General features: G+C 45.7%; 1 long non-coding RNA gene across 6 annotated transcripts in view; it reads left to right on the forward strand.

Moving 5' to 3' along the window:
• The window catches only part of LOC146184854 (uncharacterized), a 56805-nt gene that overhangs the window by 16459 nt on the left and 12932 nt on the right, over positions 1 to 27414 (forward strand). For all 6 annotated transcript variants that reach the window (XR_014708942.1, XR_014708944.1, XR_014708940.1 and 3 more), the window contains 10 exons: positions 1793 to 1895; positions 3433 to 3570; positions 6989 to 7113; positions 7929 to 8053; positions 11688 to 11838; positions 14561 to 14663; positions 16203 to 16340; positions 19753 to 19877; positions 20689 to 20813; positions 24446 to 24596. This is a non-coding gene — a long non-coding RNA (uncharacterized LOC146184854). The remainder of the gene's footprint in view (positions 1 to 1792; positions 1896 to 3432; positions 3571 to 6988; positions 7114 to 7928; positions 8054 to 11687; positions 11839 to 14560; positions 14664 to 16202; positions 16341 to 19752; positions 19878 to 20688; positions 20814 to 24445; positions 24597 to 27414) is intronic.

Consider the following 27414-nt stretch of genomic DNA (forward strand, 5'->3'; position numbering starts at 1 on the left):
CGAGTGTGAAGGACTGGTTCAGGCCGGTTAAAAATGGGGCCAAGGTCAATATACCCACACTGAAATAGTACATGTAAGCAGGGGTTCTTTTTTCAAATGCGTAATGCTCTTGCAAAACTTTCCTATTTCAGTGAATTGTATGCGGTTTGGGCTTTTTTATTTTTACAGAGAGCAGTGGGGGGGGGGGGGGGTTCTATACCTGCATTATTCTAGGGCCCTCAGGTAAAGATATTTATTTCTTTGGAAGTGTTTACAGTATTTGATAGCCTTTCAGGGGGTTTGCATCATGAGACTGTGCAATCTTTTTCAGCCAGAGCTATATTACGCCAGGTATTCAAGCCGTCAGCGTGGTTGCGCCGTCACAGTGCTGGTAGGCTGTAGCTGTCAATAGAAATTATCTAGCACCTTGTTGCTTGACGAAAAGTTTGGCAGGAGCTACCAAATTGGGCCTCTTTCCAAATGGAGGATATCTGAACTAGGCTGTCAGGGCTGTTGCATTCACCTTACCCCTAGGCCACGCCACATTTACAGTGCTTTGTGGAAGTGGTGCTTTATTTACATATGTGTTGGTAGCCTACGATCTCGTGTCATACCCTTTTAGGCAGAGATTGTGTCCCCATATTTAAATAAATGTTTCAGACTTGGGTAAGGATAATGTTCGCTGTGAAAAATTGCAGATAGTGTAGATTCAATAGCAGATTTCAGCTAAATGAAAACAATCCGGAAATCATTTGGGATGGCCTAATATAGGCGAGGATACTCCTCAGGCAGATTGTTACCAAAAAGCCTTTTTAGGCAGTTATAAATGTTTTAATGTCAAACATAGGCGAGGACACTCCTCAGGCAGATTGTCACCAAAGAGCCTTTTTAGGCAGTTCTAAATGTTTTAATGTAGATAAATCGAGACCTTTCATGCATACATTTTTTGGGCAACTTTGCGCATGAGCGAAGCCAGCCAATAAGTCAATAAAATAATATATGTACAGTGAATGATTTATGTTTCTTGACGTCAGTGAATTGCCATTTGTGGTGCTGTGACCTCCAGCAGTTAAAGTGCAGCATTAAAGTTTGTTTCTTTTGCTTTGAATTGTTTTTGACCAACAGATGCTGCAGTGCTGGACGTTGGTAAAACACCATAATTATGGTTAACCGCTCCTTCTTGCATAAAACATGGTTGAACCATGCACAGGTTTCATAATAACACGTCTTTGACAGATAGTGGTGACTGTAGTCTGGTCGGTGTCTTTCTTCGGGGAACAGCACAGTTGGCACAGTACTAGCTTCGATTGTTAACAGCGACTGTGACGTAGTGTCCTCCTGCTCGAAGGCAGCACGAAAGAGGATGCAAACAATGCAGCCACTGGACATAGCAGAGCACACTTATCGCAGCTGTATGGTTTGCGCGTTGTTGAGGAGCCAGCAACTGATGCGTGGTCGAAGGGAGTCACAAAATTATTTGAGACCACTTTCTCGAGCAGTGAGAGGTGGGTCGATAAGGTAGAGGTGTGATGGACCAATGATTTAGAATGAGTGCAGGTTAATGTCGTTGTTATTTTACCATCTTTGGAGGTACATTTCGAGGAATTGTGCACCGTCTTCAGTTTTCAAATCCGAAAGCAAAGTGGAACATGTTACACACTGCTACACTGATTCTCGTATCTTCATAAATATTGATCTAACTTTGCAACTGGTTGGGGTGAAATACGCATGGAAGGCATGCATTGCAGCTGTAGCTGGCTAGCAAATCTTGTGTCTGTAAAGTGACGCAGTCTTCACGGCTCTTTGCGTACAGCCAAACACCAGCTTCCTGGGGAAGAAAACTGCGTTTCTATGGTGGATCCCTGATTCGCCACCCTCACATCGGTTCAGGACTCGCAGCAGAAGTGCATCTTACGGTGAGTATTCCCTTCATACGAGCACTTCTCACCGAAGATGGTGCACAAAGAGCAAATGCTGACGGAAAGTGGGAGTCGCATTGCACTAATGCGCACATTTTAGAACACAAGCCAGTTAAGTGGAAACCGGGAACATTTTTTCAACGGTGCTGGAACTGGAGCGGAGCGAAAATAATCTCTAAGGGAAAAGGCCCCGGTGCAGCTAAAGTCACAAATAAGGGACAATGTCGGTTGAAAATTACAGGACGGAAATAAGCTGAATCATTTCTTTAAGAGCTCCTGTACGACTTGGCTCATCTTAACTTATGACATTGCTCCTCAGCACCAAATTGTTCTCTGAGTAGTTGCCAACCACTTGGTCAGATTAATTTCAATGTGCACAATCATCTTCAAGCACCCTGCAGCGATGGAGAATATTTAGTATTTTATTCCCTTTACGCTCAATTCTGGTTCTACTGTGTTAATAATGTTGAATGGTTAAAACGATTTATTGAAAATCTTAGGATACAGTGTAGCTGTATGCACTCATATACCAAACCCCACCGAGCTCCCATAAACAAAATATTCATTATGTTAAATGGCACTCCATGCCCGTGTAAGAGATGGTCGTCCTCATAAAATTGCCGCATTCATCGCAAGCGGGAGCAGTGCCATGTGCATCCTTGAGTGACAGTGCTAACCACGTGGGGATATAATAAAAGGCTTTGAACGTCCGCCTCGCGTGCAAGAGGACCATGGTACGAATCTGGTTGCGAGCAATTTTCTGCAAGATTGCAAAAAAAATACGGGTGTCGGAGGCGTTGTGTATCTGGTCTGGGGTGGGACTTCATCTCTGCGGACAAGTCCGAAAACGTCCTTTGTCACTAAAACTTGACTTACAACAGCCTCATTATGAATTACCGATTGAAGGTAGTTCCATTCTGAAATGTTCTTGTTTGCGAGTGCCTTCAGATGCTTTCTTGGCTCGTAATTAGTGTACCACCTGCGTGTCGAGATTTTACCCTTTTTTGCTGATTAGCATCAGTAATATTTGTATAGCCTCCTAGACTGTCCCTCTTCAAAGTGTATTGATAATCACAGCATACCTGGAAGGTGAAAGCATGGGCAAGCTTATGAGCTCCCTCATTTCACTGGAGCTTTGGTGGGCTGGTGCCCATATTAGCCGGATTATTCTGTCATCCGGACATGTTTCCAGTACAATTTTTGCGAGACAGACACTCCCATTGACAAAATTGCCTATTGCTGCTTTTGATTCACTTCTAATTTTAGTAGCCTTTGTCCCTGATATCAGAGGGGCTATGGCCAACTATTTAGCTGTGTCAACTAAGCTCGTCCTGATCAAACCACTTATTCCTAGGTTTTTTGATCATCTGTTAGTACCGTAACCATAACATGCCTGTCATCATCGTCCTGATCAAACCACTTATTCCTAGGTTTTGTTGATCATCTGTTAGTACCGTAACCATAACATGCCTGTCATCATGTTCGCGGTGTCGACATATACCACATCTTGTCTTCCTTGATATATCTTCTTTAGCGTCTTCGCCGGAGGATCGGATACAAGCTGTCCAATGCCCTGCTGACTTCTTACCATGTGGAGAACGTAATAGAGTACCAGCACATGCCTCCACGCTTCTACCCATCCCTCACCTTTGAGGTCTCCCAGATGAATGTGGTGAGTGGCCGAAAAAAAGTTCTTAAATTCCACCGCATTTCTCAATAAAGGAGGAGGCTGCTATTCTTGAGCACCAGCTTTTCTTCTTTGATATTTAAATGAAATTTTCAGGGTAGGCTTATAGTAGAAACATTTGAACTACAAAGTTTCATGGAGCTGGGTTCATTGGTTCTCAAGTTGGAGGAGTATATCAAGATTGTTTACATAGGTCCCTTAGGACACACCTGGGGGATTTGCAAAACGTGCTGGCCAGGGCAAAACAATTCTCTTTCTTCAAATTTTCTTGCTGAAAAATTTTAGCACCCCGCCGGGGTGGCGCAGTGGTTAGGGCGCTCGACTACTGTGCCCAAGGACGCGGGATCGAATCCCGGCCTCGGCGGCTGCTTTTCGATGGAGGCGAAAAGCTACTCGCCCGTGTGCTGTGCGATGTCAATGCACGTTAAAGAACCCCAGGTGGTCGAAATTTCCGGAGTCCTCCACTACGGCGTCTCTCATAGCCTGAGTCGCTTTGGGACGTTAAACCCTAAAAACCAAAAACCAACCATCTTTCATTCTGGATGATGCTCTGGATACATGTTCCGTGGCAGCGGAGGGATCTTTTGTCGCCTCCTCACTTTAATTAGGTTATCCGCCTTCTGGGCCCCATGGATTTCATACTGTCACTTGGCGGTGACAAGACCGATGACAATAGATGAAGAGTCTGGGAGTGCACTGAAGACACTGTATCGAGCTGACGTGCGTCCGCAAAAGAACTAAGCAACTCGGCTGCGGCGATAGCAACAATCGTGCTCGACGGTCGTCGAGCTAAGAATGCGGTTTCAGTCGTCAGTGCTCAATTTAAAGGCGTCGAAGAAAGATATGAATAAAACAGCGAGTAATGACGAGCATACTCTGGAACATTGTACAAACGCACGTGCGTGGCTGGAGTATTTCCAGATAAATCTCAAATTATCTGCCGCAACAAGAAAACAAGGCCGCATCTCTCGACGAGCATGACAAAGAATACAGAAGTGACCCGTGCGCTATGTTCGCAACGATAACAACGCATGCCGGTGGCTGTCGGAAAAGAACAAATATTTTAATGGTTGGAGGCAATATCGAATGTCTAGTCTTGGTAGTATGCTTCTTGCCGTGCCAGTCGTTGCCAATCTTGCTATCGGGAGATTTGCTTGGCCTATATCACTTCTGCCAGCAGATTGGCGCGAACCATTCAAAGCTCTATTAGTTGTTTTTTAGTACCGGCCAACAAGTGGACTTACCAGTGTGATTGTAGCGTGCGGACCGTATATTTTTTTGTTTGTTCATAGCCTTTGTCGCAAGACGCGGCATTATAACGTCTTTGTTTCGGAAGGTGCTTCGAGATGCAAAAGCAGCCGCTGAATTAACCTCCCGCGGTAAGCGCGCTTCAGGCTAAGAATCACGCCCTGATCGAGAGGCTGTAAGACAGACGTGCAATTGGGAGGGAAAAACCTCAGCTCCGTGTTAGTGAGCTTGACTTCGTCGGAGTGATGCGCTGAACAATTGTCCAAAAGCAAGCAAACTTTACGGCCCTGCCGCTTCATGTCGCGGTCGAATGCCATCATCCACTCGGTGAAAATAGCGCGGGTCATCCATGACTTGTTGTTCGCCTTGTACTGCACAGGTAGGCTACGAGTTCCCTTAAAACAGCGCGGCTTGGCACTTTTGCCTATGACTAACGGCGGACGCTTGTCCGAGCCATCCATGTTTGTGCAAAGCAGCACTGTGATGCGTTTTTTGCTGTGTTTGCCGCCGTGACAGCGCTGCCCCTTGAAGTCGAGCGTCCTAGCCGGCAACATCTCGTAGAATAGCCCGGTCTCGTCGGCTTTGTAAATGTCTGCAGGCGCGAAGTTGCTTAAAATTCCGGCCATGTTACTCGCCTTCCAAGCAGTTGCTCCGTCCACGTCTGCTGACATTGACTCGCCGCACAACACTTTTCCAACGATGTTATGGCGGGCCTTGAAACGGTTTAGCTAGCCAATGCTGGCTTTAAAATCATCAATGCCAAGTAGGCATGCATAGTTTAAGGCTTTCTGCTGGACGATGCTTCCGGACAGGGGGACGTTGCTGGCTCGTGCTTCCACAAACCACGCATGCACTGCTTTGTCCAACTCTTCATGGAGGGGCCGCGTCACCTTTTTGTGCTTCGAGGATGTGCCTGAAGCAAGTGCCATTCTCACGCTGTCCTTATTGCCTAGAATCGTTGACAGCGAACTTGCAGGAATTCCGAAGTCTTCAGCAATTGCCGCTTTCTTCCTTCCGCTTTCTGCTTGGGCGATTATTTGAGCTTTTTGCTCAAGGGAAAGAGTTTTGCGTTTTTTCACTTGCGTTGCCATCGTGTCCTGCGGATGAAAACTCGTCGTTGTCGAAGAGAAAGGCAGCGAGTGAACAACGCGACCACAACACAAAGCCAAAATGGCGGAACTGCAATCACGTGATTTCATGCTTAATGTGGCTTTGGATTTGACTTGGACTTCTCGCCAATAAAACTAGTTTCGGTTTCGATTTTGAACGCGAAAATTTCGTTGAAGCGGAAACGCTCTGCAAAAATGGTTCGTTGTGCAGAGAAATTTAGGCCATTAATTCTTATAGGATACTCGCGGGGAATAACAAATTATTCGTTGTCGCGGAAATTTCGTTGTGGCGGTATTCGTTGTGGCGGGATTCAACTGTATTATGTTTTTGACTGTTACCTGTAGCTGATGCCTTCATTATGTTCCTTATTCCATGTCAGATCCCGCCGTAAAAGGTAAGTACAGCCCGTGAAGCACCGACTAACACATTTCACAGATTATGAAACACAGTCATAGTATAAAGTATTTGCACTATTGTCTACAGCTCGTGGTTTTTTCTTTTTCCCGTACGAGCATGTTCTGTGGGGGAGGGAAAGGGGGGGGGGGGGGGGAGGGCTAGAGGGTGGCGCTTGTCATAGTGGGGGCGCCCCCATCTCTTTGCGCAGACGACGCTGTATTTTCGCCAAATGTCGGTGGTACTTACTGGTCATGCTGTCAGATAACGGCCCTTTGCACGATCCCTTTTTCACGCATTTAGAAAGTGTTACGGCCCCGTAGATGACGCGCGGTATGTTTCGCCGAGTGCTTTAGCCTTACCGAGACAGTTTCGGCTTATGACTACTAGAGATGGAAAAACAGCGCGAGAGACGAACACACAGCAAAGGAACACAAGACGAGCGCTGTTTGTCTGTCGCGCTGTTTTTCCATCCAGTATGTTCCACCAACTCGCCCGTTTGGCTATTATGTGTGACTACTAGAGAGGCCATCTGAAATATCGCAATAGTTAACATTAGTCGCCCTGACACCTCCTTGCCAATTCAGGCCGCTCGTTATGAAGTGCCCGTGCATATAAGCTTTGATACTGACTTTGGTCTCTTTTTCTGCAGAGAAAAGTTCGAGATTGTGCTGATGCAGACAGCAGCTGAAATGTTCTGGCTTGCCTGTTTCTTCTGGGCACTGGGCTTTATTTGCTCAGTACACTTTGCTGTGAAGCCCTACCCAACAGATTTTGGTAAGCCTTCATAATTTTCGCTATTTCTGTTGTGTGTGTGGGGGGGGGGGGGGGGTTGATGAAGGTTATTTCACAGTAAAATTTGTTTTGAAGAAAAGTCTTAATTTGAAGCTCGAAGTCTAAGCTCGGTTGTGAGCCTGGAGAGGGTAGAAAAAAGAAGGGGGACAGAGGAGCCATCCTGCAATAGATACGCCTACCCATACTGTGGCGTAGTAATATTCATAGTATAAAGTATTTGCACTATTGTCTACAGCTCGTGGTTTTTTCTTTTTCCCGTACGAGCATGTTCTGTGGGCGAGGGAAAGGGGGGGGGGGGGGGGAGGGCTTGAGGGTGGCGCTTGTCATAGTGGGGGCGCCCCCATCTCTTTGCGCAGACGACGCTGTATTTTCGCCAAATGTCGGTGGTACTTACTGGTCATGCTGTCAGATAACGGCCCTTTGCACGATCCCTTTTTCACGCATTTAGAAAGTGTTACGGCCCCGTAGATGACGCGCGGTATGTTTCGCCGAGTGCTTTAGCCTTACCGAGACAGTTTCGGCTTATGACTACTAGAGATGGAAAAACAGCGCGAGAGACGAACACACAGCAAAGGAACACAAGACGAGCGCTGTTTGTCTGTCGCGCTGTTTTTCCATCCAGTATGTTCCACCAACTCGCCCGTTTGGCTATTATGTGTGACTACTAGAGAGGCCATCTGAAATATCGCAATAGTTAACATTAGTCGCCCTGACACCTCCTTGCCAATTCAGGCCGCTCGTTATGAAGTGCCCGTGCATATAAGCTTTGATACTGACTTTGGTCTCTTTTTCTGCAGAGAAAAGTTCGAGATTGTGCTGATGCAGACAGCAGCTGAAATGTTCTGGCTTGCCTGTTTCTTCTGGGCACTGGGCTTTATTTGCTCAGTACACTTTGCTGTGAAGCCCTACCCAACAGATTTTGGTAAGCCTTCATAATTTTCGCTATTTCTGTTGTGTGTGTGTGGGGGGGGGGGGGGGGGGGGGTTGATGAAGGTTATTTCACAGTAAAATTTGTTTTGAAGAAAAGTCCTAATTTGAAGCTCGAAGTCTAAGCTCGGTTGTGAGCCTGGAGAGGTCACTCCAGCTGAAGACTCGTCCAGACCGGCCGTCCTAACGATGCACTCAGCATATAGGTTAAATAGGCAGGGCGACAGTATGCAGCCTTGTGTCACTCCTTTCTCAATTGGAAACCAATCAGTAAGACCATGCCAGTTCTGACTGTGGCCTCTTGCCCTTGATACAAGTTCCTGAGGAGACAGATGAGGTGAATTGGAACTCCCATCTCTTGGAGAGCTTGCCACAATCTGCTGTGATCTACGCAGTCAAACGCTTTTGCAAAATCAATAAAGCAGAAGTAGCTGGGTTTTTGGAACTCTTGCTTTTTCCAAGATCCAGCAAAGATTTTCAATCTGGTCTCTAGTTCCTCTGCCCTTGCGAAACCCAGCTTGCACGTCCGGAAGCTCCCGATCCACTACTGCGGCAGCCTACTTTGGAGGAGTTTCAATATCACCTTGCTAGCATGCGAAATAAGCGCTATCATGCGGTAGTTGGAACAATCTTTGGCACTGCCTTTCATTGGAATGGGGATGTAAACTGACCTCCTCCAATCCTGTGGCCACTGCAGGGTTGTCCAAATTTTCTGACATGATGTATACAGAATGTTAAAAGTGTCTTCATGGTGTACGATTTTAAGCAGCTCAGCTGGAATGCCATCAATTCCGCTAGCCTTGTTTAAGGCCCATTCAACTTCACTCTTCAGGATGCCCTGCTCGAGATCAGTACTCACAACCGTCTTATGTTGGGTTTGCACATAGGGGTCCTTCTTTTACAGTTCTTTTGTGTATTCCTGCCACCTCTTCTTTATCTCTGAGGCTTCAGTGAGGTCCCTGCCTCGTTTGTCCTTTATCATGCCCAGCTTAGCACAGAAGCTTCCTTTGACATCTTTCTCTTATACAGAGCTCTTGTGTTCCTCAAATGGCTGTTGTCCTAAACTGCTTGGAACTGAATGTTCAGCAAGGCATTCTTATCTCTTGCTATTTTTTGAACATCCGCATTGAGAACCTTGTATCTTTCCCTTTCCCTCATAACTTTTGCAATCCTTCTTTCCTCAGCTATTTGCAAAGCCTCTTCAGGTAACCAGTTGCTTTCTTGCTCAGCTTTTGCTTTGGAACTACCTTATAGTAGCAACTTCTTGTGTTATATCACGAACATCAGTCCACATCGCTTCAGGCTCTCTGTCTTCTAGATCTAATTCTTGAGATCGATTCCTCACTTCCACAGCATATTATGATGCAATTTGATCCAGATCATACCTGAAAGGCCTTCTAGTTTTCTTCATTCTCCTCAATCAATGCTTAAATTTGGCAACAAGAAGCTGATGATCGGTGGCACAATCGGCCCCAGGCCTTGTTTTTATGGCTTGTATAGCGCTTCTCCATCTCTGCCGTCAAAGAATGTGAAAACTGATTCCTGTACAGATTGTCCGGTGAAGTCTATGTGTACAGGCGCCTTTTGTGCTGTTGAAAATGAGTATTCAGTATAGTCAGGATTTTTTCTTGACAAAACTCTGCTAGCCTCTGCCAAGTTTCATTTGTCTCACCAAGACCGAACTTGCCTGTAATTCTGGATAATTTTTCATTCCCCACCTTAGCATTCCAGTCTCCTATGAGAAAAAGGACGTGTCATGATGGAGTTCGGTCTAAAAGTCATTGCAGGTCAGCATAAAATCTATCAACGTCAGCTTCTTCAGCAGTAGTGGTTGGTTGGTGCATAGGCTTAGATAACTGTTTTGTTGAAAGGGTGACCTTGGATTCGAAGTGAAATCATTCGGTCGTTTTTGGGGTTGTACCCTAGCACTGCTTTGCCCATACGTCTGTTTACTATGAGAGCGACCCCATTCCTTCTCTTGGATTCGTGCCCACGATAGACACAATGGTCGCCGGAATTAAACTCCCATTCCGGTCCACTTGAGCTCCCTGATATCCAAGATATCAATCTTCAATCTGTCCATGTCTCGCGTGACGACATCGTTTACCTTACGCCGTGGATCTTACATTCCATGTTGTTATGTGATATATCTCTTTGCAACATCGGATTTTCCGGTCGCCTCCCGACACATCCACAACTGAGCGTCCTTTTGGCTTTAGCCCAGCTCCTTCATTCGTCCTGGTGCTACTAGGAATCGCCGTTTGTTCATCCCCAGTAACCTGTGGGACGCCTTCCAACCTGGGGGGCTCATCTTCCGGCGCCTTATCATTAACGCTATTGTGACTGGTCATAGGATTTTCTTGGCAGGAAATACTGGAGTGGGTTGCCATTACCTTCTCCTGTAAATCACATTTTGTCAGAACTCTCTGCCGTGACCTGTCTATCTTGGGTGGCCTTACACAGCAGAGCTCACGACTTCGAGTTTCGCAAGCCCCTCCGCCCCGACAAGCCCGTGATCCATGAAGGGTATCCTAGTGAAGCCCTCTTCGTGCTCCTAGTGAAGACTGGAAGGTGGGCTAGATACACTAAGAATAGGCCTTTTTATTCACCAAGAATGAAAAAAAATAGTCTGCAAAAGCATTCTGAGTCCGTTCGTGCACCCAAATGAACCGCGATTACAGCAGGCTCATCCGCTACCTGATAAAGCGGTTATTCGTGCCTTCAGTGTTGGCCAAGGCAGAGATTCGCTTTAAAGCTGGTTGCAAGAAAAGCACCAACCACTACCCGCAGCATGCTTCGCCTTCATGTCGGATTAGCGCTGGATCATAACGAAAGGGTCGCTTCTGCAAATCACGGAAAGCATTTATTTTTCTCCATTTATCAGGCCACAAATGAGAGCACTTTACATGGCCTCTTGGATTTTAGATGTGGGGCCATTTGTCCTGATTCGGCCGTAGAGTTATCTCCAAGTTTGGATTCTGAGTGCCTTTTCGCTAGGTGCACCCAGAACCTAGAAATTGAGAAAAACTGTATTTCACAAAATGGTACCTAATCTGTGGTGCATCCTTTCTTTGTGAAGCATACAGTGTGAGGTCATATCATTTGGTTTCCATCATCCTACAGTAAAATTGAAGGCTAGTTATATAAGCACCTTAGAGTAGTGCAGGTGTCCAATGGAAGCTGCACACGACATTGTGCCTACCTCTCGGTTAAGCAGGTTGAGCACAGAATACAAAAGTTTTTGTGGAATGAACAAGTAGTTTTAAAGGCCCTTTGCAACTGTTTCCAGGTCGACGTTTGCTGCGATGGTTGCTCTGCTATAGTGTTCCTCCTAATATTGATTCCCCTAGTGATTTCTTCCTGTCTCAAGAGGCAGCACCACTAATGGAGGGGCTACTTTAGCCATTCTTTAGGCTAGAGGCACGTTCCTTCAGTGCCGCGAGTTTCGAAAGCCATCTTTAAGGAGGTGTGCTGGACACGGATACCTTAAGCTTGATGGACACGTAGTCCTGACTCCAGCGACATACAAAACATGCCTTTCATAAAAAATGCCATGTTTAAAAAAATTCATCCTAAATATTTTTGGTCTCCGAAGTGAACATTTTCACCGGAGCCACTTTTTCGTGCAGGTAATTGCGACCAACTACCGGGCAATGCCTTATGGGGACTGAGAAAGCGAGAAGCAACACAAAACCGGAACTTATGCACGAGCAGTGGAAGATGAGCGGCTAAGCCTCCGGCAGAAAAGGAGCACCATGCTTTTGACAAAACAAAAACAAGGTAAGAAAGCCTTGCATGATTGTGCTCGAGTGCGCTATCAATGGCACTAGTCGTCGCGGCGAGCAGCCATCTTTGCTTTTTAGTATGTAGTATCTTTGCAGTATGCTTAATATTTAGAAAGGAAGCGTAATAGAAGGGAACGCGAGTATTTTAGACTGACAGATCTGGAAGTTGTTTTCGTGGATATGGACTAACAAGCAGTTGGGTTTATCCACGAAACATCAAACAAAGCATGGTCGGTCTACCTTTTATATTTACTTCAAAATTTTATATCTTTGTCCTGTTAGGACTGGAAAGAGGAGATATGCAATTAATTGGTTTTGCTGAGAAAAATTGTTTCTAGGCACGGGCAATTAACGTGACGAAGAGGTTGTGTGTCGCGCTTATCTTTTTGCGGTTTTGGCCAGCTTTGTTAGGGATCACCCAAGATATATAAACTAAGAGAGCTGAAAATTTTCCAAATATTTGTATGTTTTTTTTGTATTGTCCTAGGAATGTTGGTCGAGGAAACGGAATTTTTACCGTCAGTTTAAGCCTTTGTCTCAAGAAAGCTTTGCGGCAAAGCAGCAGTAATACCGCAGGATGTTGGCAGAATACTTAATCTGTCAATTTGCTAAAGCATATATTTATATGTCGTTTTAATACAGAGATACTATCGCGCCAATATCAAGCAAACAGCGAACAATGAAAGGCTCTGAGGACAGTTAAAAAAAGACCATATTATCTGATGCTGGAGCTATCCCGGGCTTCTTCTGTTACTAGGCCGATAGTAATTGAGCAAGAAGCAAGTGGACACTTCTGCTTGCTTGCAGTGCGACATATTACAGGCCCAGCAAACCGTTTTGTTAACTCCTGCTGTTCTCCTTAGCACAGAAATTATGGTTCAGCATTAACACCATGCTTTATGCAAATCGACAGTCATACCTAGCACAAGCGAGTGTGAAGGACTGGTCCAGGCCGGTTAAAAATGGGGCCAAGATCAATATACCCACACTGAAATAATACATGTAAGCGGGGGCTCTTTTTTCACATGCGTAATGCTCTTGCAAAACCTTCCTGTTTCAGTGAATTGTACGCGGTTTGGGCGTTTGTATGTTTACAGAGGGCAGTGTGGGGGTTCTATACCTGTGTTATTCTAGGGTGCTCAGCTAAAGATATTTATTTCTTTGGTAGTGTTTACAGTATTTGATAGCCTTTCAGGGGGATTGCATCATGAGACTGTGCAATCTTTTTCAGCCAGAGCTATATTACGCCAGGTTTTCAAGCCGTCAGCGTGGTTGCGCGGTCTCAGTGCTGGTAGGCTGTAGCTATCAATAGACATTATCTAGCACCTGGTTGCTTGACAAAACGTTTGGCAGGAGCTACCAAATCGGGCCTCTTTCCAAAGGGAGGATATCTGAACTAGGTTGTCAGGGCTGTTGCATTCACCTTGCCCCTAGGCCACGCCGACACATTTACAGTGCTTGGTGGAAGGGGTACTTTATATATCTGTGTTGGTAGCCTACGATCTCGTGTCATACCCTTTTAGGCGGAGATTGTGTCCCCCATATTTAAACAAATGTTTCCGACTTGGATGAGGACAATGTTCGCTGTGAAAAATTGCAGATAGTGTAGATTCAATAGCAGATTTCAGCTAAATGAAAACAATCCGGAAATCATTTGGGATGGCCTAATATAGGCGAGGATACTCCTCAGGCAGATTGTTACCAAAAAGCCTTTTTAGGCAGTTATAAATGTTTTAATGTCAAACATAGGCGAGGACACTCCTCAGGCAGATTGTCACCAAAGAGCCTTTTTAGGCAGTTCTAAATGTTTTAATGTAGATAAATCGAGACCTTTCATGCATACATTTTTTGGGCAACTTTGCGCATGAGCGAAGCCAGCCAATAAGTCAATAAAATAATATATGTACAGTGAATGATTTATGTTTCTTGACGTCAGTGAATTGCCATTTGTGGTGCTGTGACCTCCAGCAGTTAAAGTGCAGCATTAAAGTTCGTTTCTTTTGCTTTGAATTGTTTTTGACCAACAGATGCTGCAGTGCTGGACGTTGGTAAAACACCATAATTATGGTTAACCGCTCCTTCTTGCATAAAACATGGTTGAACCATGCACAGGTTTCATAATAACACGTCTTTGACAGATAGTGGTGACTGTAGTCTGGTCGGTGTCTTTCTTCGGGGAACAGCACAGTTGGCACAGTACTAGCTTCAATTGTTAACAGCGACTGTGACGTAGTGTCCTCCTGCTCGAAGGCAGCACGAAAGAGGATGCAAACAATGCAGCCACTGGACATAGCAGAGCACACTTATCGCAGCTGTATGGTTTGCGCGTTGTTGAGGAGCCAGCAACTGATGCGTGGTCGAAGGGAGTCACAAAATTATTTGAGAGACCACTTTCTCGAGCAGTGAGAGGTGGGTCGATAAGGTAGAGGTGTGATGGACCAATGATTTAGAATGAGTGCAGGTTAATGTCGTTGTTATTTTACCATCTTTGGAGGTACATTTCGAGGAATTGTGCACCGTCTTCAGTTTTCAAATCCGAAAGCAAAGTGGAACATGTTACACACTGCTACACTGATTCTCGTATCTTCATAAATATTGATCTAACTTTGCAACTGGTTGGGGTGAAATACGCATGGAAGGCATGCATTGCAGCTGTAGCTGGCTAGCAAATCTTGTGTCTGTAAAGTGACGCAGTCTTCACGGCTCTTTGCGTACAGCCAAACACCAGCTTCCTGGGGAAGAAAACTGCGTTTCTATGGTGGATCCCTGATTCGCCACCCTCACATCGGTTCAGGACTCGCAGCAGAAGTGCATCTTACGGTGAGTATTCCCTTCATACGAGCACTTCTCACCGAAGATGGTGCACAAAGAGCAAATGCTGACGGAAAGTGGGAGTCGCATTGCACTAATGCGCACATTTTAGAACACAAGCCAGTTAAGTGGAAACCGGGAACATTTTTTCAACGGTGCTGGAACTGGAGCGGAGCGAAAATAATCTCTAAGGGAAAAGGCCCCGGTGCAGCTAAAGTCACAAATAAGGGACAATGTCGGTTGAAAATTACAGGACGGAAATAAGCTGAATCATTTCTTTAAGAGCTCCTGTACGACTTGGCTCATCTTAACTTATGACATTGCTCCTCAGCACCAAATTGTTCTCTGAGTAGTTGCCAACCACTTGGTCAGATTAATTTCAATGTGCACAGTCATCTTCAAGCACCCTGCAGCGATGGAGAATATTTAGTATTTTATTCCCTTTACGCTCAATTCTGGTTCTACTGTGTTAATAATGTTGAATGGTTAAAACGATTTATTGAAAATCTTAGGATACAGTGTAGCTGTATGCACTCATATACCAAACCCCACCGAGCTCCCATAAACAAAATATTCATTATGTTAAATGGCACTCCATGCCCGTGTAAGAGATGGTCGTCCCCATAAAATTGCCGCATTCATCGCAAGCGGGAGCAGTGCCATGTGCATCCTTGAGTGACAGTGCTAACCACGTGGGGATATAATAAAAGGCTTTGAACGTCCGCCTCGCGTGCAAGAGGACCATGGTACGAATCTGGTTGCGAGCAATTTTCTGCAAGATTGCAAAAAAAAATACGGGTGTCGGAGGCGTTGTGTATCTGGTCTGGGGTGGGACTTCATCTCTGCGGACAAGTCCGAAAACGTCCTTTGTCACTAAAACTTGACTTACAACAGCCTCATTATGAATTACCGATTGAAGGTAGTTCCATTCTGAAATGTTCTTGTTTGCGAGTGCCTTCAGATGCTTTCTTGGCTCGTAATTAGTGTACCACCTGCGTGTCGAGATTTTACCCTTTTTTGCTGATTAGCATCAGTAATATTTGTATAGCCTCCTAGACTGTCCCTCTTCAAAGTGTATTGATAATCACAGCATACCTGGAAGGTGAAAGCATGGGCAAGCTTATGAGCTCCCTCATTTCACTGGAGCTTTGGTGGGCTGGTGCCCATATTAGCCGGATTATTCTGTCATCCGGACATGTTTCCAGTACAATTTTTGCGAGACAGACACTCCCATTGACAAAATTGCCTATTGCTGCTTTTGATTCACTTCTAATTTTAGTAGCCTTTGTCCCTGATATCAGAGGGGCTATGGCCAACTATTTAGCTGTGTCAACTAAGCTCGTCCTGATCAAACCACTTATTCCTAGGTTTTCTTGATCATCTGTTAGTACCGTAACCATAACATGCCTGTCATCATCGTCCTGATCAAACCACTTATTCCTAGGTTTTGTTGATCATCTGTTAGTACCGTAACCATAACATGCCTGTCATCATGTTCGCGGTGTCGACATATACCACATCTTGTCTTCCTTGATATATCTTCTTTAGCGTCTTCGCCGGAGGATCGGATACAAGCTGTCCAATGCCCTGCTGACTTCTTACCATGTGGAGAACGTAATAGAGTACCAGCACATGCCTCCACGCTTCGACCCATCCCTCACCTTTGAGGTCTCCCAGATGAATGTGGTGAGTGGCCGAAAAAAAGTTCTTAAATTCCACCGCATTTCTCAATAAAGGAGGAGGCTGCTATTCTTGAGCACCAGCTTTTCTTCTTGGATATTTAAATGAAATTTTCAGGGTAGGCTTATAGTAGAAACATTTGAACTACAAAGTTTCATGGAGCTGGGTTCATTGGTTCTCAAGTTGGAGGAGTATATCAAGATTGTTTACATAGGTCCCTTAGGACACACCTGGGGGATTTGCAAAACGTGCTGGCCAGGGCAAAACAATTCTCTTTCTTCAAATTTTCTTGCTGAAAAATTTTAGCACCCCGCCGGGGTGGCGCAGTGGTTAGGGCGCTCGACTACTGTGCCCAAGGACGCGGGATCGAATCCCGGCCTCGGCGGCTGCTTTTCGATGGAGGCGAAAAGCTACGCGCCCGTGTGCTGTGCGATGTCAATGCACGTTAAAGAACCCCAGGTGGTCGAAATTTCCGGAGTCCTCCACTACGGCGTCTCTCATAGCCTGAGTCGCTTTGGGACGTTAAACCCTAAAAACCAAAAACCAACCATCTTTCATTCTGGATGATGCTCTGGATACATGTTCCGTGGCAGCGGAGGGATCTTTTGTCGCCTCCTCACTTTAATTAGGTTATCCGCCTTCTGGGCCCCATGGATTTCATACTGTCACTTGGCGGTGACAAGACCGATGACAATAGATGAAGAGTCTGGGAGTGCACTGAAGACACTGTATCGAGCTGACGTGCGTCCGCAAAAGAACTAAGCAACTCGGCTGCGGCGATAGCAACAATCGTGCTCGACGGTCGTCGAGCTAAGAATGCGGTTTCAGTCGTCAGTGCTCAATTTAAAGGCGTCGAAGAAAGATATGGATAAAACAGCGAGTAATGACGAGCATACTCTGGAACATTGTACAAACGCACGTGCGTGGCTGGAGTATTTCCAGATAAATCTCAAATTATCTGCCGCAACAAGAAAACAAGGCCGCATCTCTCGACGAGCATGACAAAGAATACAGAAGTGACCCGTGCGCTATGTTCGCAACGATAACAACGCATGCCGGTGGCTGTCGGAAAAGAACAAATATTTTAATGGTTGGAGGCAATATCGAATGTCTAGTCTTGGTAGTATGCTTCTTGCCGTGCCAGTCGTTGCCAATCTTGCTATCGGGAGATTTGCTTGGCCTATATCACTTCTGCCAGCAGATTGGCGCGAACCATTCAAAGCTCTATTAGTTGTTTTTTAGTACCGGCCAACAAGTGGACTTACCAGTGTGATTGTAGCGTGCGGACCGTATATTTTTTTGTTTGTTCATAGCCTTTGTCGCAAGACGCGGCATTATAACGTCTTTGTTTCGGAAGGTGCTTCGAGATGCAAAAGCAGCCGCTGAATTAACCTCCCGCGGTAAGCGCGCTTCAGGCTAAGAATCACGCCCTGATCGAGAGGCTGTAAGACAGACGTGCAATTGGGAGGGAAAAACCTCAGCTCCGTGTTAGTGAGCTTGACTTCGTCGGAGTGATGCGCTGAACAATTGTCCAAAAGCAAGCAAACTTTACGGCCCTGCCGCTTCATGTCGCGGTCGAATGCCATCATCCACTCGGTGAAAATAGCGCGGGTCATCCATGACTTGTTGTTCGCCTTGTACTGCACAGGTAGGCTACGAGTTCCCTTAAAACAGCGCGGCTTGGCACTTTTGCCTATGACTAACGGCGGACGCTTGTCCGAGCCATCCATGTTTGTGCAAAGCAGCACTGTGATGCGTTTTTTGCTGTGTTTGCCGCCGTGACAGCGCTGCCCCTTGAAGTCGAGCGTCCTAGCCGGCAACATCTCGTAGAATAGCCCGGTCTCGTCGGCTTTGTAAATGTCTGCAGGCGCGAAGTTGCTTAAAATTCCGGCCATGTTACTCGCCTTCCAAGCAGTTGCTTCGTCCACGTCTGCTGACATTGACTCGCCGCACAACACTTTTCCAACGATGTTATGGCGGGCCTTGAAACGGTTTAGCTAGCCAATGCTGGCTTTAAAATCATCAATGCCAAGTAGGCATGCATAGTTTAAGGCTTTCTGCTGGACGATGCTTCCGGACAGGGGGACGTTGCTGGCTCGTGCTTCCACAAACCACGCATGCACTGCTTTGTCCAACTCTTCATGGAGGGGCCGCGTCACCTTTTTGTGCTTCGAGGATGTGCCTGAAGCAAGTGCCATTCTCACGCTGTCCTTATTGCCTAGAATCGTTGACAGCGAACTTGCAGGAATTCCGAAGTCTTCAGCAATTGCCGCTTTCTTCCTTCCGCTTTCTGCTTGGGCGATTATTTGAGCTTTTTGCTCAAGGGAAAGAGTTTTGCGTTTTTTCACTTGCGTTGCCATCGTGTCCTGCGGATGAAAACTCGTCGTTGTCGAAGAGAAAGGCAGCGAGTGAACAACGCGACCACAACACAAAGCCAAAATGGCGGAACTGCAATCACGTGATTTCATGCTTAATGTGGCTTTGGATTTGACTTGGACTTCTCGCCAATAAAACTAGTTTCGGTTTCGATTTTGAACGCGAAAATTTCGTTGAAGCGGAAACGCTCTGCAAAAATGGTTCGTTGTGCAGAGAAATTTAGGCCATTAATTCTTATAGGATACTCGCGGGGAATAAAAAATTATTCGTTGTCGCGGAAATTTCGTTGTGGCGGTATTCGTTGTGGCGGGATTCAACTGTATTATGTTTTTGACTGTTACCTGTAGCTGATGCCTTCATTATGTTCCTTATTCCATGTCAGATCCCGCCGTAAAAGGTAAGTACAGCCCGTGAAGCACCGACTAACACATTTCACAGATTATGAAACACAGTCATAGTATAAAGTATTTGCACTATTGTCTACAGCTCGTGGTTTTTTCTTTTTCCCGTACGAGCATGTTCTGTGGGGGAGGGAAAGGGGGGGGGGAGGGCTAGAGGGTGGCGCTTGTCATAGTGGGGGCGCCCCCATCTCTTTGCGCAGACGACGCTGTATTTTCGCCAAATGTCGGTGGTACTTACTGGTCATGCTGTCAGATAACGGCCCTTTGCACGATCCCTTTTTCACGCATTTAGAAAGTGTTACGGCCCCGTAGATGACGCGCGGTATGTTTCGCCGAGTGCTTTAGCCTTACCGAGACAGTTTCGGCTTATGACTACTAGAGATGGAAAAACAGCGCGAGAGACGAACACACAGCAAAGGAACACAAGACGAGCGCTGTTTGTCTGTCGCGCTGTTTTTCCATCCAGTATGTTCCACCAACTCGCCCGTTTGGCTATTATGTGTGACTACTAGAGAGGCCATCTGAAATATCGCAATAGTTAACATTAGTCGCCCTGACACCTCCTTGCCAATTCAGGCCGCTCGTTATGAAGTGCCCGTGCATATAAGCTTTGATACTGACTTTGGTCTCTTTTTCTGCAGAGAAAAGTTCGAGATTGTGCTGATGCAGACAGCAGCTGAAATGTTCTGGCTTGCCTGTTTCTTCTGGGCACTGGGCTTTATTTGCTCAGTACACTTTGCTGTGAAGCCCTACCCAACAGATTTTGGTAAGCCTTCATAATTTTCGCTATTTCTGTTGTGTGTGTGGGGGGGGGGGGGGGTTGATGAAGGTTATTTCACAGTAAAATTTGTTTTGAAGAAAAGTCTTAATTTGAAGCTCGAAGTCTAAGCTCGGTTGTGAGCCTGGAGAGGGTAGAAAAAAGAAGGGGGACAGAGGAGCCATCCTGCAATAGATACGCCTACCCATACTGTGGCGTAGTAATATTCATAGTATAAAGTATTTGCACTATTGTCTACAGCTCGTGGTTTTTTCTTTTTCCCGTACGAGCATGTTCTGTGGGCGAGGGAAAGGGGGGGGGGGGGAGGGCTTGAGGGTGGCGCTTGTCATAGTGGGGGCGCCCCCATCTCTTTGCGCAGACGACGCTGTATTTTCGCCAAATGTCGGTGGTACTTACTGGTCATGCTGTCAGATAACGGCCCTTTGCACGATCCCTTTTTCACGCATTTAGAAAGTGTTACGGCCCCGTAGATGACGCGCGGTATGTTTCGCCGAGTGCTTTAGCCTTACCGAGACAGTTTCGGCTTATGACTACTAGAGATGGAAAAACAGCGCGAGAGACGAACACACAGCAAAGGAACACAAGACGAGCGCTGTTTGTCTGTCGCGCTGTTTTTCCATCCAGTATGTTCCACCAACTCGCCCGTTTGGCTATTATGTGTGACTACTAGAGAGGCCATCTGAAATATCGCAATAGTTAACATTAGTCGCCCTGACACCTCCTTGCCAATTCAGGCCGCTCGTTATGAAGTGCCCGTGCATATAAGCTTTGATACTGACTTTGGTCTCTTTTTCTGCAGAGAAAAGTTCGAGATTGTGCTGATGCAGACAGCAGCTGAAATGTTCTGGCTTGCCTGTTTCTTCTGGGCACTGGGCTTTATTTGCTCAGTACACTTTGCTGTGAAGCCCTACCCAACAGATTTTGGTAAGCCTTCATAATTTTCGCTATTTCTGTTGTGTGTGTGTGTGGGGGGGGGGGGGGGGGTTGATGAAGGTTATTTCACAGTAAAATTTGTTTTGAAGAAAAGTCCTAATTTGAAGCTCGAAGTCTAAGCTCGGTTGTGAGCCTGGAGAGGTCACTCCAGCTGAAGACTCGTCCAGACCGGCCGTCCTCACGATGCACTCAGCATATAGGTTAAATAGGCAGGGCGACAGTATGCAGCCTTGTGTCACTCCTTTCTCAATTGGAAACCAATCAGTAAGACCATGCCAGTTCTGACTGTGGCCTCTTGCCCTTGATACAAGTTCCTGAGGAGACAGATGAGGTGAATTGGAACTCCCATCTCTTGGAGAGCTTGCCACAATCTGCTGTGATCTACGCAGTCAAACGCTTTTGCAAAATCAATAAAGCAGAAGTAGCTGGGTTTTTGGAACTCTTGCTTTTTCCAAGATCCAGCAAAGATTTTCAATCTGGTCTCTAGTTCCTCTGCCCTTGCGAAACCCAGCTTGCACGTCCGGAAGCTCCCGATCCACTACTGCGGCAGCCTACTTTGGAGGAGTTTCAATATCACCTTGCTAGCATGTGAAATAAGCGCTATCATGCGGTAGTTGGAACAATCTTTGGCACTGCCTTTCATTGGAATGGGGATGTAAACTGACCTCCTCCAATCCTGTGGCCACTGCAGGGTTGTCCAAATTTTCTGACATGATGTATACAGAATGTTAAAAGTGTCTTCATGGTGTACGATTTTAAGCAGCTCAGCTGGAATGCCATCAATTCCGCTAGCCTTGTTTAAGGCCCATTCAACTTCACTCTTCAGGATGCCCTGCTCGAGATCACTACTCACAACCGTCTTATGTTGGGTTTGCACATAGGGGTCCTTCTTTTACAGTTCTTTTGTGTATTCCTGCCACCTCTTCTTTATCTCTGAGGCTTCAGTGAGGTCCCTGCCTCGTTTGTCCTTTATCATGCCCAGCTTAGCACAGAAGCTTCCTTTGACATCTTTCTCTTATACAGAGCTCTTGTGTTCCTCAAATGGCTGTTGTCCTAAACTGCTTGGAACTGAATGTTCAGCAAGGCATTCTTATCTCTTGCTATTTTTTGAACATCCGCATTGAGAACCTTGTATCTTTCCCTTTCCCTCATAACTTTTGCAATCCTTCTTTCCTCAGCTATTTGCAAAGCCTCTTCAGGTAACCAGTTGCTTTCTTGCTCAGCTTTTGCTTTGGAACTACCTTATAGTAGCAACTTCTTGTGTTATATCACGAACATCAGTCCACATCGCTTCAGGCTCTCTGTCTTCTAGATCTAATTCTTGAGATCGATTCCTCACTTCCACAGCATATTATGATGCAATTTGATCCAGATCATACCTGAAAGGCCTTCTAGTTTTCTTCATTCTCCTCAATCAATGCTTAAATTTGGCAACAAGAAGCTGATGATCGGTGGCACAATCGGCCCCAGGCCTTGTTTTTATGGCTTGTATAGCGCTTCTCCATCTCTGCCGTCAAAGAATGTGAAAACTGATTCCTGTACAGATTGTCCGGTGAAGTCTATGTGTACAGGCGCCTTTTGTGCTGTTGAAAATGAGTATTCAGTATAGTCAGGATTTTTTCTTGACAAAACTCTGCTAGCCTCTGCCAAGTTTCATTTGTCTCACCAAGACCGAACTTGCCTGTAATTCTGGATAATTTTTCATTCCCCACCTTAGCATTCCAGTCTCCTATGAGAAAAAGGACGTGTCATGATGGAGTTCGGTCTAAAAGTCATTGCAGGTCAGCATAAAATCTATCAACGTCAGCTTCTTCAGCAGTAGTGGTTGGTTGGTGCATAGGCTTAGATAACTGTTTTGTTGAAAGGGTGACCTTGGATTCGAAGTGAAATCATTCGGTCGTTTTTGGGGTTGTACCCTAGCACTGCTTTGCCCATACGTCTGTTTACTATGAGAGCGACCCCATTCCTTCTCTTGGATTCGTGCCCACGATAGACACAATGGTCGCCGGAATTAAACTCCCATTCCGGTCCACTTGAGCTCGCTGATATCCAAGATATCAATCTTCAATCTGTCCATGTCTCGCGTGACGACATCGTTTACCTTACGCCGTGGATCTTACATTCCATGTTGTTATGTGATATATCTCTTTGCAACATCGGATTTTCCGGTCGCCTCCCGACACATCCACAACTGAGCGTCCTTTTGGCTTTAGCCCAGCTCCTTCATTCGTCCTGGTGCTACTAGGAATCGCCGTTTGTTCATCCCCAGTAACCTGTGGGACGCCTTCCAACCTGGGGGGCTCATCTTCCGGCGCCTTATCATTAACGCTATTGTGACTGGTCATAGGATTTTCTTGGCAGGAAATACTGGAGTGGGTTGCCATTACCTTCTCCTGTAAATCACATTTTGTCAGAACTCTCTGCCGTGACCTGTCTATCTTGGGTGGCCTTACACAGCAGAGCTCACGACTTCGAGTTTCGCAAGCCCCTCCGCCCCGACAAGCCCGTGATCCATGAAGGGTATCCTAGTGAAGCCCTCTTCGTGCTCCTAGTGAAGACCGGAAGGTGGGCTAGATACACTAAGAATAGGCCTTTTTATTCACCAAGAATGAAAAAAAATAGTCTGCAAAAGCATTCTGAGTCCGTTCGTGCACCCAAATGAACCGCGATTACAGCAGGCTCATCCGCTACCTGATAAAGCGGTTATTCGTGCCTTCAGTGTTGGCCAAGGCAGAGATTCGCTTTAAAGCTGGTTGCAAGAAAAGCACCAACCACTACCCGCAGCATGCTTCGCCTTCATGTCGGATTAGCGCTGGATCATAACGAAAGGGTCGCTTCTGCAAATCACGGAAAGCATTTATTTTTCTCCATTTATCAGGCCACAAATGAGAGCACTTTACATGGCCTCTTGGATTTTAGATGTGGGGCCATTTGTCCTGATTCGGCCGTAGAGTTATCTCCAAGTTTGGATTCTGAGTGCCTTTTCGCTAGGTGCACCCAGAACCTAGAAATTGAGAAAAACTGTATTTCACAAAATGGTACCTAATCTGTGGTGCATCCTTTCTTTGTGAAGCATACAGTGTGAGGTCATATCATTTGGTTTCCATCATCCTACAGTAAAATTGAAGGCTAGTTATATAAGCACCTTAGAGTAGTGCAGGTGTCCAATGGAAGCTGCACACGACATTGTGCCTACCTCTCGGTTAAGCAGGTTGAGCACAGAATACAAAAGTTTTTGTGGAATGAACAAGTAGTTTTAAAGGCCCTTTGCAGCTGTTTCCAGGTCGACGTTTGCTGCGATGGTTGCTCTGCTATAGTGTTCCTCCTAATATTGATTCCCCTAGTGATTTCTTCCTGTCTCAAGAGGCAGCACCACTAATGGAGGGGCTACTTTAGCCATTCTTTAGGCTAGAGGCACGTTCCTTCAGTGCCGCGAGTTTCGAAAGCCATCTTTAAGGAGGTGTGCTGGACACGGATACCTTGAGCTTGATGGACACGTAGTCCTGACTCCAGCGACATACAAAACATGCCTTTCATAAAAAATGCCATGTTTAAAAAAATTCATCCTAAATATTTTTGGTCTCCGAAGTGAACATTTTCACCGGAGCCACTTTTTCGTGCAGGTAATTGCGACCAACTACCGGGCAATGCCTTATGGGGACTGAGAAAGCGAGAAGCAACACAAAACCGGAACTTATGCACGAGCAGTGGAAGATGAGCGGCTAAGCCTCCGGCAGAAAAGGAGCACCATGCTTTTGACAAAACAAAAACAAGGTAAGAAAGCCTTGCATGATTGTGCTCGAGTGCGCTATCAATGGCACTAGTCGTCGCGGCGAGCAGCCATCTTTGCTTTTTAGTATGTAGTATCTTTGCAGTATGCTTAATATTTAGAAAGGAAGCGTAGTAGAAGGGAACGCGAGTATTTTAGACTGACAGATCTGGAAGTTGTTTTCGTGGATATGGACTAACAAGCAGTTGGGTTTATCCACGAAACATCAAACAAAGCATGGTCGGTCTACCTTTTATATTTACTTCAAAATTTTATATCTTTGTCCTGTTAGGACTGGAAAGAGGAGATATGCAATTAATTGGTTTTGCTGAGAAAAATTGTTTCTAGGCACGGGCAATTAACGTGACGAAGAGGTTGTGTGTCGCGCTTATCTTTTTGCGGTTTTGGCCAGCTTTGTTAGGGATCACCCAAGATATATAAACTAAGAGAGCTGAAAATTTTCCAAATATTGTAAAAGAAGGCTAGGTCGAGACGGTGAGGTCGTGACGCCAAGGACAGCCAAGCCTTGTCTATCGTTTTAATCCGATCACGATCTCAGGCGCGCGCCGGAGCCGGCGCCGCGGGACGATGATGATGGTATGTACAAATGAAAGAAGAAGATCATGGCATGTACAAATGAAAGAAGGTCCACAGAAGGCTCACAATATTTGTATGTTTTTTTTGTATTGTCCTAGGAATGTTGGTCGAGGAAACGGAATTTTTACCGTCAGTTTAAGCCTTTGTCTCAAGAAAGCTTTGCGGCAAAGCAGCAGTAATACCGCAGGATGTTGGCAGAATACTTAATCTGTCAATTTGCTAAAGCATATATTTATATGTCGTTTTAATACAGAGATACTATCGCGCCAATATCAAGCAAACAGCGAACAATGAAAGGCTCTGAGGACAGTTAAAAAAAGACCTCATATTATCTGATGCTGGAGCTATCCCGGGCTTCTTCTGTTACTAGGCCGATAGTAATTGAGCAAGAAGCAAGTGGACACTTCTGCTTGCTTGCAGTGCGACATATTACAGGCCCAGCAAACCGTTTTGTTAACTCCTGCTGTTCTCCTTAGCACAGAAATTATGGTTCAGCATTAACACCATGCTTTATGCAAATCGACAGTCATACCTAGCACAAGCGAGTGTGAAGGACTGGTCCAGGCCGGTTAAAAATGGGGCCAAGATCAATATACCCACACTGAAATAATACATGTAAGCGGGGGCTCTTTTTTCACATGCGTAATGCTCTTGCAAAACCTTCCTGTTTCAGTGAATTGTACGCGGTTTGGGCGTTTGTATGTTTACAGAGGGCAGTGTGGGGGTTCTATACCTGTGTTATTCTAGGGTGCTCAGCTAAAGATATTTATTTCTTTGGTAGTGTTTACAGTATTTGATAGCCTTTCAGGGGGATTGCATCATGAGACTGTGCAATCTTTTTCAGCCAGAGCTATATTACGCCAGGTTTTCAAGCCGTCAGCGTGGTTGCGCGGTCTCAGTGCTGGTAGGCTGTAGCTATCAATAGACATTATCTAGCACCTGGTTGCTTGACAAAACGTTTGGCAGGAGCTACCAAATCGGGCCTCTTTCCTAAGGGAGGATATCTGAACTAGGTTGTCAGGGCTGTTGCATTCACCTTGCCCCTAGGCCACGCCGACACATTTACAGTGCTTGGTGGAAGGGGTACTTTATATATCTGTGTTGGTAGCCTACGATCTCGTGTCATACCCTTTTAGGCGGAGATTGTGTCCCCCATATTTAAACAAATGTTTCCGACTTGGATGAGGACAATGTTCGCTGTGAAAAATTGCAGATAGTGTAGATTCAATAGCAGATTTCAGCTAAATGAAAACAATCCGGAAATCATTTGGGATGGCCTAATATAGGCGAGGATACTCCTCAGGCAGATTGTTACCAAAAAGCCTTTTTAGGCAGTTATAAATGTTTTAATGTCAAACATAGGCGAGGACACTCCTCAGGCAGATTGTCACCAAAGAGCCTTTTTAGGCAGTTCTAAATGTTTTAATGTAGATAAATCGAGACCTTTCATGCATACATTTTTTGGGCAACTTTGCGCATGAGCGAAGCCAGCCAATAAGTCAATAAAATAATATATGTACAGTGAATGATTTATGTTTCTTGACGTCAGTGAATTGCCATTTGTGGTGCTGTGACCTCCAGCAGTTAAAGTGCAGCATTAAAGTTCGTTTCTTTTGCTTTGAATTGTTTTTGACCAACAGATGCTGCAGTGCTGGACGTTGGTAAAACACCATAATTATGGTTAACCGCTCCTTCTTGCATAAAACATGGTTGAACCATGCACAGGTTTCATAATAACACGTCTTTGACAGATAGTGGTGACTGTAGTCTGGTCGGTGTCTTTCTTCGGGGAACAGCACAGTTGGCACAGTACTAGCTTCGATTGTTAACAGCGACTGTGACGTAGTGTCCTCCTGCTCGAAGGCAGCACGAAAGAGGATGCAAACAATGCAGCCACTGGACATAGCAGAGCACACTTATCACAGCTGTATGGTTTGCGCGTTGTTGAGGAGCCAGCAACTGATGCGTGGTCGAAGGGAGTCACAAAATTATTTGAGAGACCACTTTCTCGAGCAGTGAGAGGTGGGTCGATAAGGTAGAGGTGTGATGGACCAATGATTTAGAATGAGTGCAGGTTAATGTCGTTATTTTACCATCTTTGGAGGTACATTTCGAGGAATTGTGCACCGTCTTCAGTTTTCAAATCCGAAAGCAAAGTGAAACATGTTACACACTGCTACACTGATTCTCGTATCTTCATAAATATTGATCTAACTTTGCAACTGG

This window comes from Amblyomma maculatum, chromosome 7 (genome assembly GCF_055883805.1).
Source record: "Amblyomma maculatum isolate TAMU_Amacu chromosome 7, ASM5588380v1, whole genome shotgun sequence".
NCBI classification, from domain to species: domain Eukaryota; kingdom Metazoa; phylum Arthropoda; class Arachnida; order Ixodida; family Ixodidae; genus Amblyomma; species Amblyomma maculatum.